Source organism: Diabrotica virgifera, chromosome 3 (genome assembly GCF_917563875.1).
Source record: "Diabrotica virgifera virgifera chromosome 3, PGI_DIABVI_V3a".
NCBI lineage: Eukaryota > Metazoa > Arthropoda > Insecta > Coleoptera > Chrysomelidae > Diabrotica > Diabrotica virgifera.
In genome coordinates, this window is record NC_065445.1 from 58,485,493 (window position 1) to 58,505,798 (window position 20,306).

Below are 20,306 nucleotides of genomic sequence, written 5' to 3' on the forward strand. Positions count from 1 at the left end.
AAGCTCAAAGGTGGCTAAAATTTTTGTTATTAACTTTTATTTCTATCTATTACTATAGCGGAGCTATTGAGCTTTACCCTACTAATTATTCACCCTGTAAAATATATTTTCTGATAATTTATTAGGTGAAGGTTTTAACCTCCTTGAAGTGCTGGGTCTTAAACTATTTATTTTGAGTAACACTCAAAATAATTTTTTCGTGCCTGATATTGTTTATAGTTGCTAAATTTCAAATAAAAAAATAGGGAAACACATTTTGAACAGGGGGTGTTATTTAATAATCTTTGTTTTGTTTTGCACACCTAATTTATGTATTTAATATCTACTTTAATTTTTAGTCCCATCAAAACAATTTTTAACACATTTATTTTTCTTATCCGTGAAATTAAATCAAATTTCAGATGGCACACCCTCTAATATTAGTATCTAAGATGTCAATATTTTGAAAACGAGACTTTCGTACTAATGCTGTTCATATTGCTTTTTTTTAATAAACAAGCCCTTCCGAATCATGCCAAATTATATATATTGAAAACTAGAAGCAAACAGATCGATACTGTACCATATATTTGGAGTCTCGAACATACACAGCTAAGAATAGAGAATTTTCGCTCCAGGCTCCATTCAAGAGATTCTGCAATCTTCAATACTCCTCAAATGACTATTGTAATTCGTGAATACAGCTAGTGCATGAAAGTATAGTTACATTGCAAACTCAACTTAGTGGAAATTTTTCAGCGTTATACTGAACAATGCACGATGGATTTAGTGAAAAATACATAAATATATTAAAAAAAGATTTTGTGAGACGTTTACCAAATTTAATTTATTAAACAACTTATATAGTCTTTTTACACGCAGAAAGTTGTTTTAAAATGAAATACATCAAACGAAAAATTAAAAAATATCATCTTATTAAAATGAATATTTCTGTGTATATCTTCTTCTCCTTGGTTTCTTCAGTTTTTCCCTATTCAGAGGTCGTTGTTCCACTTTGCTACTAATTTCTCTCCATTGTGTCTTTTCACGTAAATCTTTCTCTCTTAAGTACCCTGATACACAGTCCTTTCATATTTTCATGGGTTTTCGTCTACCTCGCCTTCCATAAACTTCTAACAGCCCTATCCTTTGCCTCACAATCAACCATTGTAGTCCTTATTATTCAATCTATTTTTGAGATTGTAATCAGTCCGGCTCTTTTCCGTTCATAAACCAATAAACTTAAAAACAATAAATTGTTAGTTTTCATAATCATAAACTTGTCAGGATGACACGTTCCACGATTATAATCACGTTCCACAATTAAAAGTTCTCATGTTCTAGTGCTCCCATACATCAAAGTTTGTCCAACTAGACACCGTTAAGCTGTTAAAAAAATTTCAGCTTGCTATTAACCCGGCATTCGACAGGCGAATTTGTTTGCCACTAACAGAAAGGTGGGGTTTGACAAACCCCAGCAACTGAAAGAGTTAATGAGTCTCAAAAAATATTTTTACGTTTAGTTGTCTGTAATATCTTGAACGTAAACATCTTGAAGCTGGTCAGGACAGTCACTATTTACATTAAAGTTATCTATTTCTTCACTTACTTCTGAATCACTCTTATCAATACATTCGTCACTGTCTGCTTCATCCCATAAAGACTGAAGGTGTGTTTGTTCTCGTTCATAATTCATTTTAACTTAAACCCGTAAAAAATATATTGTTGTTATTTATACTTCTTACTTATTTATATGAGTAAAACAAAATAAAAAGAACACATTTATTAGGTAGTGTTTTTATTATATGACTGCTAATTTGACTGCTAATTTATTATTTTAGCTACAACTTTTTAAGCTTTCTGATTGGTCTTCCCTTACACGACCACTACTCCTTTCATTAAAACATCAAGAAGTACTGACCTTACCAATTTAGGTTACAGCTGCACATCCACATCTAACATACATAATACACATTCTACCCGTATTGATCCAAACGTTGTCAATCTTACACTAACTCATACATTAATAAATAGAAGTCTCTTAATAAATATAAATAAAAACAAAATCTTTTAATAAATAGAAATAAAAATCTTTAAAACCATTAAAACCATCAAATTTAAAAAAAAATTGTATATATGGCATTCACTAAAGTTTACTTCACAAACACAATAACAGGAACAGATTTGTTGGTTGTCTCTCAACAACTATCTCTTTACCCTCAAGAATTCCCAAATCCCATAAACTTGTTTACCTTTGCAACATTCTCCGTCTATTCCACCATATCCCGTTAGCATAACTTAAGCAAAAACATCATGTTAATGAATACTGAGGTAGTAGCTCCTTGTATCCGAATGTAAGTACGACACGTTATAATTGCATGATTATAGACGATATACATTTGCATGTGTTTGTAAGCTTGGGGACGTTTGTTACCGCCCCCGTTTTTACATGCATATGTATTTGTCTGCTATTTTCACTACTTTTATGTATGTTCTTCAACATTGGCTTGATATTATGGATCTTTAGCATCTTTTACAACCAGACATTGTTCTAACTCTGGTTTTTTTTATTTGTAGCATTTAGTGACTTGTAGCCGTTGACCTGAAGATGATCTGCATAGTTTAGAGAGCGAAACCGGTCGTCGGAAGTTACAATAAATGATTGAGAGTACGTCTGTCTTTTACTTCATTTAAAATAAACTCTCACATGCAACCCATTCAACATTTGAACATCTTGGATATTAAAGCACCCTAAAATATGTCTGTGCAGATATTGGCATTGGATCCGACTCGGTCCGACCGTCACATGTAACACCGTTGCCGTATCCTCTATTTTTTCATACTATCACGTTACAATTTTTTGTGATATTATATTTGTGTGTGAAATGTATCATTTTTGTGCATTTTAGATATGTTCTAATATGTTACGTATATATGTATAGGTTTTTACTTGATTATTTTAAATCATTGTGACGTTTAACTTGCTAGAAACCTTGTAATATTGTGTAATGTGTTAAAAGTAAGTAGTTTTGAAACACCAATTAAGTAAAGTTAAATGTTGTTGTTTTCACCAATTTTGAAAAAATGTGAAAACATTGAATTGTCCACGTCCGTCTGTCCGTCCGTCCGTCCGTCTTGTCTGTCTGTTTGCAAACTCAACTCCTCCGTCATTATACCAGGTAGAATGACAAATGAGGTGTCAAATGAAAGCTTATCCAAGGATGATACTAAAGGTGAGAAATTTAACCTAGGCTGTCTGTCCGTCTGTCTGTCCAACTGCGTATATGATTCCTTCGTCACTATACTAGGTAGAACAACAAATGAGGTGTCAAATGAAAGCTTATAATCCAAGGATGGTACTAAAGGTGAGAAATTTCTTTACGATCCTTGTATTATAAGCTTTCATTTGACACCTCATTTGTCATTCTACCTGTTATAGTGACGGAAGAGTTATATTCGCGGTCAGACAGACGGACAGACAACCTAGATCTAATTTCCCACCTTTAGTACTATCCTTGGATTATAAGCTTTAATTTGACACCTCATTTATCGTTATACCTAGTATAATGACGGAGAAGTAAATGTTATTATTCTATTATTCTTGTAGGTACATTTAACATTGATTGAAATTATGAAAGAAATATATAGAAAACAGCATGGCAACACTGTACATAAAAATTCAGCCACATTCAGCTGTGCCGGCTGTGCGTTACATAGGGTGATTTAATATCCAAGATGTCCCAACATTTTAACATAAAACAATTCTGGAAGGTACAAAATCCGAAACGTGGAGTTGGACCACTTTCAAACCAAATGTACTTGCTGAAACTAAACAGACGACTAAAAACCATGTGTCATCGAATAAATGAATATAATGAATATACAATAGAAAGCTATCTAACCGCTAGTGCCACTACATGCAAAATTTCCTTATGTTTTAGACGCTGCAATATTGCTGGGGTATACTACACCCCACCTGTCGGATGCCGGGTTAATAACCTTTTTTTGGTACGCAAGCTCCAGGCCTTATCACTAAGAAAAGGTGTTTTTCAAAAAAAGTATAAATAACAGCCTTCATTACGAGGTCTAAAAGATATGTAGCTCTAGTAGTTGATCCCTTATAATGTCAAAAATATCCATTATAAACTATATTTATTACTTTTATGTTGAAGATTTGACTAAACTAAAATCACAATAAGATGCACTGGAAATAAACAAACCAAAACACTTGAATGTTACGAAGAGGACGCCCTAATCATGACTTACAATGTATAAACATTCTAAATCATTATTTGGATTGGTAAAATGTACATAATATATACAGAATAAATTATGATGTTGGTGTGCTCCCCGTAACACTCAAAGTGTTTTGTTTTGTTTATATCTAGTGCAGCTTTGTTGTGATTTTAGTATAGTTACAAAATTTGACTAAGCGACAAAAGGTCTTGCTAATTTATTTTGAGTTTCTTTATTCTGTTTTGTTAATGACCACAATGTGACAAAGAAACAAGTCATAGTTGAGTTTAATTCTTTGACAATATTACTGAATTCTTGCTAATATGGTAAGTTAAATTGAATTGCAGTGGTGGCTCGTTAAGCATTTCTACAAAATAAGGTGAGACCCTGATTATCTCTTCTAGGAAAGTAGTCTGTAGGTACTATTGTATTTTAGAGTGAAATCGCACAATCATATACACAAAACAATCCCAATTCAAAACTAAATCAAATGTCACTGCCGCATTATTCAGGCCTACTCCCGTTAGTTTCCTAAAAGGGATCAAGCTATTGTCACGCAATACATTCGGGATACTGTTCTATTTAAATATTTTAAAGCCGCTGGAGAAACAGCCAACTCAACTACACAATTTTACTTTTGTTTAAAAATTTACTTTTTATACAAAATTGGTTAGCGACTTGCAGCGGGCACGCCAGGTAACCCTGGACCATGATACTTTAAGAAATAGTTTCCACGAAGCCAATCTCCTCAATCGAAGGCCATAGAGATGAACACCTATCTCCAGAGAAAATTGCACTGCAAGATTAGAGCAGTGTCAAGAGTATCACAACTTGGATCCAAATTATTTTGCTTCTTTTTTATTCTCTTTTATTCTCCGACAAATCTAGATTTAGATTTCATCCAAATTCTTGTCTAGTCAGAGTGTGGAGACAGTCTGGGAATGTAGAAATCTTAAAATATGTCCAAGACGTTTGCACATAATATACACACACCCAAACTTATATGGAATCATAATATAATCTTTCTTACTATTTCGTGCAAATTTAAAAAAAACGAACACACGAAGTCAAACAATATTTATTTTAAAGCAATCTAATAACAAATATATAACAATTAGATAAAACAATAAAGTATTTAACAAACAAATTGAAAGTAGTTGTTTTAAAGTCAATAGCTTACAAAATTTTAATGTAAAACGAATGTTTAAATTGTTTTTATGTTTTTTTGTATTTTGTGGTAGTCAGTGTTATTACCTCTAGTCCTTAGGCAAGCTTCAGTTTGCGTTAGCACGCTCCTAATCAAATGATCAACATTTTGTTGTGGTATGTTGCTTTATCCTTTAAGAGCAGAGCTCGTACTAGCCGTGCGGTGTTTTGTTGATTATCCCGGCGAGCTCTAATTTTTTTAAGCATATCCCACAAATACTCTATAGGATTAAGCTCGGTGAGTAAGCAGGCCACTCCAAACAAGGAATACCTTCTGCTTCATTGATATCTGTAGTCACTCTGATGGTATGTAGTGGTCCATTATCATGCGATAAAATTAAATTTACTGTTGCACCTCTCCAGAGCCCATTATAGAAAGGTGGAGAGAATATTTCAAGGAACTTTTAAACAATGAAAATACAACAGCAGAGAATCGCACACAGATAACAGACGAAACACCTGAAGGAGGGCAAGAAGACGTTTATGAAACTAAAATAAAGATGGAAGAAGTTGAAGATGCACTAGAAAAACTAAAAGTTGGTAAAGCAGCAGGGATCGACGGAATAGATGCTGAATTATTGAAATATCTTGGACAACAGGGTAAACAAGAATTACATGACCTACTAAATTTAGCGTGGACAAACAAAAAAATCCCAGAGGATTGGAACATTTCAATAATACTGCCTATACACAAAAAGGGAGACACGAAAGAGTGCAGTAATTATAGGGGTATATCACTTCTCTGCTCAGCGTTGAAAATCTACGAAATTATCCTAGAAAAGAAACTACGAGAAATAGTTGAGCCTCGACTGGCGGATATACAAAGTGGATTTAGACCATCACACAGCGTACAAGATCATATATTCACACTACAGCAAATTACTGAAAAAACACTGTTAAAAAACGATACACTGTACCTGGCGTTTTTAGATATGAAAAAGGCGTTTGACATGGTCAATAGAGAAGGAATATGGCAAAGCCTGAAAAACAAGGAAGTAGATGAAGAACTTGTAAGTGTAATAAAGAGTTTGTATGTCAACACAAAAAACCAGGTCAGGACAAGTAACTTAATCTCCGGCGAATTTTCTAATAACGACGGGGTTAGACAAGGTGGAGTGTTGAGCCCACTGTTATTTATTTCCGTTATGGATGAAGTTATTAAAAAGTAATGGAAAAAAACTAAAAAATGCGCTATAGGGTATAGAAATTTGCAACAAATAAAAATTGAAGCCTGTGCATTTGCTGATGACATTGTATTAGTTGCAAGAACTGAAAAGGCTCTCGCAGATAACATTAGAATATGGGCTGAAGAACTAAAAAACTACAACTTAATAATAAATATGGAGAAAACTAAAGTAATGACAATAGCCAACAAAGAAGCAACTGTAAATATTGAAATCGAAGGGCAAAAAATCGAGCAAGTAGACCTCTTTAAGTATTTGGGAATAATGTTAAACAACAAAGGTACACAAGAAGATGAAATTGGAAACAGAATAAAATTGGCTACGAGAACTTATTATTCACTGTATAAAAATTTCCTAAACAAAAAAGAAATATCGAGGAAAACCAAAATGACTGTATATAAAACTGTATATATGCCAATTACAATATATGGGGCAGAAAACTGGGTACTTAATGACAGACAAAGAAAAAGATTACAAGCTACAGAAATGAGATACTTAAGAAAAGTGGTGGGAGCAAGAAGATTAGACAAAAGAAGAAACGAAGATATAAGACATGAATTACAGGTAAAATCGCTCAACGAAAAAGTTGAAGAAAAGAAGTTAAAATGGGCTGGACACATGATAAGAATGAGTGGTGAGAGACAAGTGAAAATGACATGGGAGGCCAAAGCAGTGGGTAAAAGCAGGAGGGGCAGACCAAGGAAAAGCTGGAACACTAGTGTAAACGAAATACTCAAGAAAAGAGGAACATCGTGGCAAGAAGCAAAAGTTTTAGCAGCAGATAGGAAGAAGTGGCGTAAATTTGCAGAGAGTATTATATAAAGGAGGAATCCTCGACACCTAATATGGTAAAATAGGCAACCGATTATGTATGTATGTATGTATGTATGTTTTAAAGTCAATAGCTTACAAAATTTTAATGTAAAACGAATGTTTAAATTGTTTTTATGTTTTTTTGTATTTTGTGGTAGTCAGTGTTATTACCTCTAGTCCTTAGGCAAGCTTCAGTTTGCGTTAGCACGCTCCTAATCAAATGATCAACATTTTGTTGTGGTATGTTGCTTCATCCTTTAAGAGCAGAGCTCGTACTAGCCGTGCGGTGTTTTGTTGATTATCCCGGCGAGCTCTAATTTTTTTAAGCATATCCCACAAATACTCTATAGGATTAAGCTCGGTGAGTAAGCAGGCCACTCCAAACAAGGAATACCTTCTGCTTCATTGATATCTGTAGTCACTCTGATGGTATGTAGTGGTCCATTATCATGCGATAAAATTAAATTTTCTGTTGCACCTCTCCAGAGCCTGACTACAGGTTATCAACATACCTGTGAGTAGTTGATTGGATGAAAATTAAAGGAGTTTTATTACGGATCACAATTCCTCTCCAGAACATTACACTTCCTCTTTTATATTTGTGAACAGATCTGACAGTTTTCGTTCTTGCTTGTCTTCCTCGACCTCTAAGTACACGATTTCGTGGGTAATCCGATTTTACACAAATCCTGACTTTTTTTGAAAATAGCAGATTTTGTCAATTCCCAATGTTCTAGTTTTGATGGTGAAGTCACCAATTTAGGCGATCAATCTTATGCTTCCTGGATAACTTGGGAACCCATAACTGTCTCCTGCTGTATAGTCCTTGGTACGAACTCTTATCGTTTCAACTGAAACAGTTACACCAGTAGCTTCCAAAAGCTGCCTTTGGAGTGAGAAATGGTTGGTGCCTTCCAGCTGAATGGACAATTAAACGATCGTGGAGAGCAGTTTTTACTTTTGGCGACTTTCCCTTGCTTTATTGTTGAGCTTTCCTAGTTCCTGTTACCCAGCATAGGTTTTGGACAGAACGCCTTGTATTACGCCTAGTTCTACAGCTATGTCCCTCTGAGAACATTACTTTCTCCACAAGACCAATAATCTCTCCTCGTTGTAAGTTCTATAACCCCACATGAGGCATATTTTTGTTTTTGGACGCAAAAGTTAGTTTATTTATTTTCGTTCAATTTGCAACTCAAGCAAATAACCTATACCGTACCGAGCTGTACTATCCGATTGTCTTATATATTTGGTTATTTTCAATAAAAACCTTTATTATTTGCAACAATAACAAGTTTTTTCAAAAGAAATAAATATTACTTTGAAATGCATGGTGATTCCATATAAGTTTGGGTGTTCGTATATAAGGTGGTAAAGTAATGGTACAAAGTAGAATAATGGTCAGTGGCAGAATGGACCTCGTTTTTTTCAAACCCCCTTGCAGCTCACCAGTACCCCGACGCCAGTTTTCAACCTATCGTACGTCCGTTTTTTGATCAAGTTGGTCAACACTTCCACCTCATGCATGATAATGCTCATCCCCATGCTGCACGCCCTAACTGGCTCACCAACAAGGGTATGGATGTGCTGTCTTGGCCAGCACAATCCTCCAAATTGACTCTCATCGAGTATATGGGACAAGCTTCAACGAAGAAACACTCCGCATATGGGTAAAATATACAGGCCGTTTCGTTTCTAAGAACGTCTGATAGAATAATGGGCAAACGTACCTCAAAAGAATATCGACAACCTTATTTTGCCTATGAACGACAGATTCAGAGCCGTAATAAATCAGGGTGGACGCCATACTTTGTATTAATTTTGCTTTTTATTATTACGACCATATTTTTGTGATGACCTATTTTTTTTTAATTGTACTTTTTGATATTTTTGACATTTCAACAAATTTTGTTGTATATTAACCCTTAACCACTGACACACGGTATACCATGCCGCACTGAAAATATACAGGGTGGGGCATTAGTATGACAAAGTCCAATTACTCGTTTGTCGTAAGAGATAAGAAAAAAAGTTATTTATAATATAATTAAAGTTATATTATATTTTAAAAATATTTTCAAATATACAGGGGCGTGCGTATTGACAGGGTGACACAAACTTATGTTTTTTTAATAGAACACCCTGTATAATTTTATATTTTTGGATTTTCCTCAATGTCTCCATTCTTAAAATATATGGTTTTGTAAAATTATACGAGGTAGTTTAAAAGATAATTACGTTTTTTTTAATTTCGTAGCAATATTTACACCCGGTAGAATTGTAGTGATTTGACATCAAATTTTTATTTTACGTTCAAACGATTTCTAATATAGTCTACTATTGTTAAACATTACTAGTGTAGCGAAATGTTAAATTTTAGTATACAGGGTTGGTCGAAACTCGGAATGAGTATTTTCTTAGTTTTCTTAAATGGAACACCCTGTATTTTAGTATTGCAATGAAATGATATTTTATGGTACCTTTTTATTTCTTAAGCATTCCCTATACCTAAGTGCTTTAATTTGTAGGTTATTCGTGATTCTTTAAGTCAAACATTAATTGCAAGAAAAATTACGTGAAATTTTATTAGGCGGCCGTAAAAATATTCAATCAAAAATAATTTTTCGAAAAAAAATACATCATAATCTGGCCTGATCCTTAATTTATTAATATTGGATGAGATATCCAAATAAATTCGTGATTGTTGGTGCGCAAAATATTAATAAAAACATACAATATTCTAGCTAGTCCGCTATGACACTGAATTTCCTTAAAAATTTGATATTATACCATTTTCATAGTTCCAGTTGCTTTGTTACCATTACTAGTATGAATTTTTCTAACGAGGAACTGATTAATAAGATTTTTGTGCTAGTGGATTATAACAAAAATGTGCTACTAGCAATAAGAATTTTGCATCAGAAATTCCCTGATAGACGACAACTAAGAAAAGAAACGTTTACTATACTAGAACGGTTTCAACGGACTGGACACTTAGATTATGATAAATCTGATCGAACAAAAACTATTTTAAGTGAATAAAACAGGAATTAAATGTAATCCTTAGTGTCACTGAGGACCTGCATATTAGTACGTACAACCGTTCTTACAATCCAAGTATCTAGTCTGTTGAAACCGTTTTAGTATACTTTCAAAAGATTCTCTTTTTGGTTGTCGTCTATAAGGGAATTGCTGATGATAAATTTTTATTGCAACTAGCTCATTTTTGTTATATTCTACTAGCACAAAACCATTTTAATCAGTTCCTCATTAGAAAAATTATTATTAGTAATGGTAACAAATCAACTTGAAGTAAGTATAATGGCAAATGTTTAAGCAAATTTTGTGTCATAGCGAACTAGGGAGAATTTTGTATGTTTAATTAATATTTTAAGCACCAACAATCTTAACTACGAATGTATTTGGATATCTCATCCAACAGTAATAAATTAAGGATCAGACTAGATGATTATGTATTTTTTTTTCGAAAAATTATTTTTGATTGGATATTTTCACGACCTCCTAATAAAATTTCACGTAATTTTTGTTGCAATTAATGTTTGGCTTAAATAATCACGAATAACTTACAAATTAAAACACTTAGGTATAGAGAATGATTAAGAAATAAAAAAGTACCATAAAATATCATTTCGTACAATACTAAAATACAGGGTTTTCCATTTAAGAAAACTCTGAAAATACTCATTCCGAGTTTCGACCCACCCTGTATACTAAAATTAAACATTTCGCTATACTCTTAATGATTAACAGTAGTAGACTATATTAAAAATCGTTTGACAATATATAGAAATTTTGATCTCAAATTACTACAATTCTACAGGGTGTAGATACTGCTACGAAATTAACAAAAAACGTAATTAACTTTTAAACTACCTCGTATAATATAACAAAACCGTACATTTTAAGAAAGGAAACATTGAGGAGAATCAAAAAATGTAAAAATATACAGGGTGTTCCATTTAAAAAAACATAAGTTTGTGTCACCCTGTCAACACGGACGCCCCTGTATATTTGAAAATATTTTTAGATTATGGTACTATGTGTGCCCCAACTTTTACCTAAATAACTTTTTTTCGTATCTCTTACGACAAACGAGTAATTAAACTTTGTCCCACTAATGCCTCACCCTGTATTTTGTGCTAGATTCCTAGAACACCATCTGTGTACCTTCAAGTGGTGTGTAATTGTACCTGCTCCCAATTGCTGCAGTTTTAGTATGGTTTAAGGCTGATTCTCATTAGACGTGCAAGGAACCGGCAAGGCACGTGCTCGGCAAAGATTGTTTCGAAAAGAACGTCGCATGCCTGGCACGCATAGTGTGAATTACATCCCGTGCAGTGCATAAGATTTTATGTAAAATGTATCTTGCCGAGCCGATGCGCGATGCCTTGCCCATGCCGAGCACTTGCCTTGCGTTATAATGAGAATCAGCCTTTAGTCTTTGAGCTACGATGACGTAAAGTGTTCATGCGGTATCACGTACCTCATATCAGTGTTTATTCTATAGTTAAAAGTAGTGCATGGTATTCTTTCAAAATTAGTATGGCAGCAAATTCATTCAATACTCTACTTTCAAGTGCTTTCAACATTATTTTAGTATTTTTTAGTTACCAATGGTCAAATTTTTCTTATAATCCGTTTTTAAAATATTTTGCAAAAACCTCCACCATTTTTTTAATATGCATTCGTTCATAGTTTTCTTGAAAAAATAATGTTTATTTTATTTGGAACAGTATTTTATTCTATAGGAGTGTAAAGAATTACTTAGTTGTTGATGTAAAAAACAAATACAGTGATATTATGACAAATTCGTATTGAAAACAAACGAGAAACGCTACGGTATGACATACCATATGTCAGAGTATACGTCATGAAACATCCATATCGGTAGTTAAGGATTAAATACTACTCTTCAGTACAAATATATTGGAAACAAAGAATAAATTACGTCATAAATACGAATTTATCATAAATAAAAATATTTGGGATATGCTCCACAGATTATCCAGATGTATTTTAAGTGTTTCAATTATTCCACTAGCTAACAGAGCCCTTTGTTACCATGATCTACCCAAATGGTCTTCGTATTACGTGACTTGCATGTGATTTTTCAACAAATAGAACTATACGGGTAATTGAGAACGCAAGCATGAACGCTGCAAATTTATGTTGTCTTGAATATCTGTAATCTGAAATCACTTTGGCTTTGGAATACATCAACATTGTTCATAGTAATAACTACACATTTGCCAAGCTCTAATTACTTTGGGTATGTTACTAAATGTTTGAGGCAGATAACAAAGATCTGCATCCTCTGGATTTGTAGTTGAATTGCAATATTAAGATTTTATGAGAACTATTCATGTATACAACTACAGTAGTACAGATTCTACCTGCTCAACATTCCCAGCTTATCGATCGCGACGGAGAGGTTAACAGTAATGTACTTTACAAACACTGCTTGCATAATATAACTATTATAATATTATGATATATAAATGCAAGTAAGTATATTATAAAAAAAATAGAACGGGATAGTACCCGAAGGTTCGCTGTATACCTTCTAGTTAAATAAAATTTACATGAAGTAAAACTCCCTAGTGTAGTTGGTATATTTAATAAAAATTCTAAATATTTTTAAAAATCCAAACGGATTACGTTCATAACGTTTTCGGACCTATCAGTCCATCATCAGTGAACCTAAAAATAAGTAATCTCACTTAATAAAATTGAAAAGGGTGAAATTTTGAATGTTAAAAATTGAAAAGTGTGGTTAAGATTACTTATTCTCTGTCCTTGCTAAATAGTCACAATGCCAAACACTGGTTAAGATGTATGTTCTAACTACATAGTGAAATTTGTAAAATAATTTGGCTTACATTGGATGGCAACGAATTACTACTAGCAACATGATGCTCTACTCCATTAATTAAGAGATTTTTTATATATGAATAGGTCTACATTGAACTACTTTTAGTCTGTCAATGATTTAGAAGGAAGTAGCAATACTTCAAATGTCAGTGACATTGACATCCAGGAAAGGGCAATTTTTAAGATATTAACCAAGGTCAGGATCCAATGTGTTTACGGAAATTTAAGTTTAAGTCTGTGTTGGAATTTTAATTTTTAATATTAGAATTTAAATTTACTTTTTTAAATATTACAGCATTATTTACTATAAAATTGACTATAAAATTAAATTTGATCGAAATTATTGTCATAATATGGTAATAAAAACAAAATGTAAGATTGAATTAGTGGTTAATGAAAGTAAAAAATTTTGGTATATAGGGCTTTTCATTCACAGTCATTTGTTTCGAGCTTCTGTCATGTGTCACATAATATTAATATATCTACGTCATACGTTATTGGCATATACCAATGATAAAAACCAAAGACGTATGACGTAGATATATTAATATTATGTGACACATGACAGAAGTTGGAAACAAATGACAATGGATGAAAAGCCCTATAGCCTTGGAGTGAAAGTTAAAACGTTGAATTGATAGAGAAGTTGAATAGTGTGTTTAGACAAGGTAAATTTGTTAACTGTAATTTTGGTTGTATTAGGGCCGGTTGTTTGAACGCTAATCAACAATAATCACTATCAAATATTTAATTACTGTCACAACTGTCAATGTCAACTTTGGTTGGGTTGCTAAAAACATAATTGATTATAATTATGAGATTAGTTAATCAATTAACATAACAATTATTAACATAATTGATTAACTACTTTCATAATTGTAGTCAATAATTATGATTTCAGCAACCCAATCAAAGTTGACATTGACAGTTGTGGAAGTAATTAAATATTTGATAATGATCATTTTGATTAGCGTTCGAACAAACGGCCCTAAGTCTAGTAGGATATTGATTCTTTATGAAAATAGCTATTTGGAAAAAATTGGTGAGAATTGATGTAACTGGTATGATATTGTAAGGTAAAAAAAAATTAAATATTTAACGGAATGTGAAAATGTGTTAGTTATAGTCAAACATATAGGAAATTATTGTAAAATTATGCATAGAAAAGAAAATTGAATTATTTGAATTTTTAAATTAAATCGAAGTTGATAAAATATATAAATGAACAAAAGATTCAAAAGAAGTGTGTCAGCAGGATGCACAGAACGCAAACTGTATTTGGAAAATAATTAAAAGTTAAAAGTAGTAAAATAAGAATAAAGTTGTAAAGTTAGAATATTGGAGTAGGTAGCTAGAAAGTTAGATGCAGCAGATTAAAATTTTTTGAATTATATTTTACATGTAAAATATACGACTATTTTCCCAGAAATTTTGTACTGACCTATAGTACAGTAAAACCACGCACAGCCGAAATAGTTGGGGAGACAGTCTGTTCGGATTTCGAAAAGTTCCGAAAAGTTAGCTTAACACTAGAAGCACCAGAGCAGTTATTTTGACTGCTTTCTATTTTTGACCCTCTGTATTACTTATTCCTAGTTGTTTTAGAATGTTGATAATTTAGGACTTTTTTCCTAGATCTACTTGAGGATTATAATTCTTCCTTTACAGGTACTTAGTGTAATTACTTGTTGAGATGTGTTCATATATGCCTAGAAGCACCATGGCGGTCATTTTGACTCATTTCTATTTTTGATCCTCTGTATTACTACTTATTCATAGTTATTTTAGAAACTTAAAAATTTAGGACTTTGCTACATCTATTTAATGATTACAAGTTCTCTTTTGCAGGTAGGTACTTTGTGTAATTACTTGTTGAATATGTTGATGTCTACCTAGAAAAAATGCGGTCCTTATTACGGAGAAGAAGTACCAGATCTGAGCGATGATCAACAGATAAATTTGCACTTGCGTCGGCAATATGTATATTGTATATTTTGCTACACCTACAACTGGCTAAAATATATCTATAGACGAATAGCTTTTTCCCACAAAGGCAAGATGTAACTTCACCCAGTACATGGCGTATAAACCCAATAAGTTTGGAATCAAATTCTACCTAGTCCAAATACTTATTGCACGGATTTCCTTACCTACGAAAAGATGAACAACGATTAAACAATCAACTTTTAGGGGAACATGTAATTAGCCGTATAATGGGCCCATCTATGAATAAGGGAAGAAATGTCACGATATATAAAAAGTATTACGAAAGAAGGCTACTGGAACCTGGAACTGGAAGCAGTACTGGAACAATAAACCGAGCAAGAAATGATATTCCTCCGTCAATAAAAAACAATGATATTCCTCCGTCAATAAAAAACGACAACCATAAAAAATACGGAGTAGACGTTTTAGATCAGATGACCAGAAAGTGCTCAACCAAATCAGCTTTAAGAAGATGGCCGTTGCAGGCTTTTTTTAATATCTTAGATATGGTAGGAATAAATGCTTGGATTCTGCATAAGGAAGTTACTGATTGTCAAATATTTGGGCAAACTTTCTACTTCAGTTAGCAGAAGAATTGCGACAAGATCATCTGACTACAGGCAGGACAATATCAACGGAAATGAATCAGAGATACACCTCAATCAAATAATAAACGTAGGCAATGACAAAAGCTACAATATCTCGGACATGTGATGCGGAGCGAAAAGTATGGTATCCTATGACTCATAATTCAAGGAGGGGTAGATAGCAGAAGAAGCATCGGAAGAAGACGAATTTCATGGCTGAGATTTTAATGCAGCTCAAAACAACTATTCAGAGCTACTGACTCAAAAATTAAAATAGCTATGATAATTGCCAACCTCCTTAGCAGAGATAGCACCTGAAGAAGAAGAAGTGGAGAATTGGGAACTAAAATTAAAATAAAACATGTGAAAGTCATATATACGTCGTCCAATTTACTTACCGTTGCACGTCATCCGCGCCATAGCCTGTGACACGATACCAACACGAAATATCTAGGCGGTAGGTGCGTTCCCCTTTAGAATCATTTTGATTCTAAAAAAGAACACACCCACCGCCTAAATATTTCGTGTTGGATCGTGTCACAGGCTATGGCGCGAAAGACGTGCAACGGTAAGTAAATTGGACGAGGTATATGTACCTATGTAAAAAATTTGTGCGTAGATAATTTAAAAATAATTAAATAATTTATCTAAATTAACTAAGTGTCTTTTGTTAGTAGGTATTAACTCAATATAGGTTTTTTTTTTCAATTAAAAAACGATACGAAAACGACTGGCGATAGAAAATTCTAATACCCGTCATCTTGACCGCTCCGGTGCTTGTAGGTATGCAAAAATGTTGGTGCTTCTAGTGTTAAAGCACATTATCATTCATGTAGCGTTTCCAGCACGTAGCGATTAATTTCCAAAAATTATGATTTAATGGTTTTAAATATGAACAATTCACACTGTCTGTAACGTATCTTATCAGACACCTTTCAGTAAAATCAGATTTTTCGGAGACTACGCTACGTGCTGGAAACGGTACGTGCAGGATAATATGCAGCGACTTTACTAATAATTCGAAGTTGCGTTGTGGTCGATTTAAAGTCGCTGCACATGTGTCACTCTCTCCCTCTTCCACCCATCTCAGACTGATGTCACTGATGCAGAGCCAGTGTCATTGTTTGTGTTTAGTCGCTAACTCGCTGGCAAGATTTACAATTTGAAGAAGCTCCATTTTTACAGGCTCCATTACAAGATGACCTGTACGACTTGAAGTCGTAGAACAACAGGATGAGAAAACGAAGAAGAAAGTACAATTAGTGAGTGGATTGAAGCTGACGACAATGGGCACCTAGAATTTACGGATGAAGACATTGTAGACTTGGTTCAACCTCAAGACAACCCTAATGAACATGAAGAAAGCGAGGAAGACGTTTCCCTGTCATATCGACTGTTACACGCATATGCCACTAAAGCTCTTGGTGTAGCTCTACGTTACGTGGAGCAGAACTCTGCTGCGTTACCGGTCGATGAAAAGTTTATGCGTAAATGGTTTAACATCGCCGCGTCAATTCGCTACACCTTCATGCGTCAGTAGAAAGTGAGTGACTCAAAAAATTTGAGCGTTAGGTTTGGGGAGGAGGGGAGAAGAAGTCGGGAAATTAGTATTGTTTTTCGTCAATATTTCTAAAACTAAGCGGCTTAGCGTAAATAACTCTTTATACAAAAATATTTCACATTAAATTTGAAACAAAAAAGTAGTATGCATAATCCTTCTAAAACGGACGGTTCCAAAGTTACGGAGGGTGTATATTATTATTATAGACATTATTGTAATTTTTTCGTAAAATAAAATTGAACAGTAATAAATAGTGGATTTTATTAAACATCAATATTGTGCAATCATGTTGTTGTCCAATAGAGGATAAGATGCACAACACAGGATTATCATGTTTTATTTGATGGATACCAGCAAGGAAAAACAAAACATGAAGAACACCTACGCAGAGCACGTTCTAGCATTGAAATAAAAGTTGTAGTCTCAATCCATGTAAACAAAAACCAAAGAGAAATTTTACCTAGCACTGACAACAAAATAGGCCTTATTTCACTTCGTACAGTGCACTTGAAAGGACGTGGTTGCACAGTTCATCAAGCAGCAGGTGACTCTAACTTATTAATAGTTTTCACAGGTATTGATGAAGCTAAAAAGGACGTTGAATATTTGTTACTGGTGATGACATGGACTTACTAGACTTATTGACTGTACATAGTGTCCATGCACCATGAGCGAAAAAATTGAAAATGGTGATACCAAAGAAAGGCAATCAACAGGGAAAGTCTACATTATTGCTGATATTTAGCGAGGCATTAGGCATATTAAGGATGTACTCTTAGCAATATACGCCTTTACGGGATGTAACAAGGTATCAGCTACCTACAGGAAAGGGAAAATTACACCATATATGACAGTGCAAGACTCTGTGTAGTGTAGAGTAGCTGAGCCGGAAAGCATTTTCTTCTTGCGTCTTTTGGTGCCAGGACCTTGGAAGATCTATATTATTTTTGCTACTAGTCTTACTTGTTGGCTATTGCAAAGCAGGCTATACATTATTTGCTAAAGTTAGCTGCACCAACCCCCAATTCGGGAGCTTTTAGCCAGAATTCGCCCAGAACCTATCACCAGATATAGCAGCCGCTGAATGAGAGGAAGAATCTGCTCGAGTGGGGTTGGAAGAATATTGACGAACACCTGACACCAATTACAACAGTACCAGCTGCAGATCCCAAGGAATTACTTTCCCCCATTGTGTCTAGTTGCAAAGACGAATATACACAAATATTTTCGGCATGACAGTGTCATCCGCATATCTAATGTTGTTAATAGGAACTCCGTTTACTTTTATTCCAGCTGTTTCACTTTCAATAGAATATCTTCTGAGTAGGCATTAAAAAGAATTGGCAACAATACGCATCCCTGTCTCACTCCACGTCTAATTTCAATTTTCTCTGACAACTGTTCTTTAACACGTACTTTTGCTCGCGGCTTATAGAATAAATTAGATATGAGCCTGAGGTCATTGTAGGACATTGTCTTCTTTGATTTTGGGACATTCATTAATTGTTCATGTCCTACTTTATCGAAAGCTTTATTATAGTCAATAAAACACACATATAGCTTGATTCTCGTCGAGGCATCTTCGTATTAGCATATTAAGGGGGGGGTATGGCTTGAAATCAACATATCAAGCATATTTTTGTGAATTTTTTTCGAAGCTATGGTAGAATTACTTTATTTTTAAATTAAATCAACATATTAAGTACAATTCTAAGAATATTTAAGAAAAAATTAAATCCAAAATATGGAAAAATAAGCCATTGGTGACAAATTTTGGCAGGCAGCTCAAGAGAAAATGGATTTTGCGGTGGACATCAGAACTCATCACTACATCATAAGAAACAAAAAATTCAAAAAGATTTAATTAGCTTATGAGCTTCACGAGGTAACAACGTCGAGTTTTTTATTTTTAATGATTTTTGAATTTTCGGTATCACTCAGAAATCAAAAATACGAAATTTTTGATAAAAATTTTGTGAAAACCAACAGATTTAATATTGTTGAACAAAAAATAAGCACAAAACGAAAAATTTCTCGACGTTGTTACCTCACGAAATGTATAAAGAAAATACATGCAAAATTTCAGGTAGATCGGTCAAGTAGTTTTTCAGTTACAATGTCCACCGCATTTGAAAATGCAGTTTTGAGAAAAATGCGTTTAAAGTTTTGACAACTGCATCTTCATCTTCTTATTTGTCTGCCAAATCGTAAAGTGATGAACATTGGAATATATTTTTTGAATTGCGGAGTAATCTACAGAAGAGAAGGCGAACAGTTGTTTAACGTTTCTCACTACGCTCAAGCATGCTGGCGCGAAGCCGCGGCAAAGCGGGTCGAAGGTCGGGAAATTCAACACTCTGTATCTCGGGTAATTTTACTACGATCAATCTGAAATTTTCAGAGAGTATTCTTGAAAGTATGCACTTTTATTTGAAATAACAAAAAAATTAAATATTTCAAACCATACCCCCCCCCCCTTAAGCGAGAACAGAAAAGAGCTTCGCGCTTTCCTAGGCTTTGGCGAAACACAAATATTGTATTATTACTCTGGGCTAATTAGCAAAATAAAAGGAAAAGTTATTTACCAGCAATTTTATTGCTGGAATCGAATCCTATTATTGTATGTATTAATAATATAGATATGCAAAATCCGCAGATAGTGTGCTACTTTTTTTATAAACAAAATGGCGCCCGAAAATCGTAATTTTTTCAATTTTTGCTCTATAACTCCAAAGATTTTAACTTTATACCAAAAACACACAAATAAAAATTTACCGCAGTTAAATTCTGCATAGAGACGTGTTTTTTCTGATTTACTTCGACGAAAACTTTCCCCGGAAAAGCGGGTTTCTCCAACAAAAT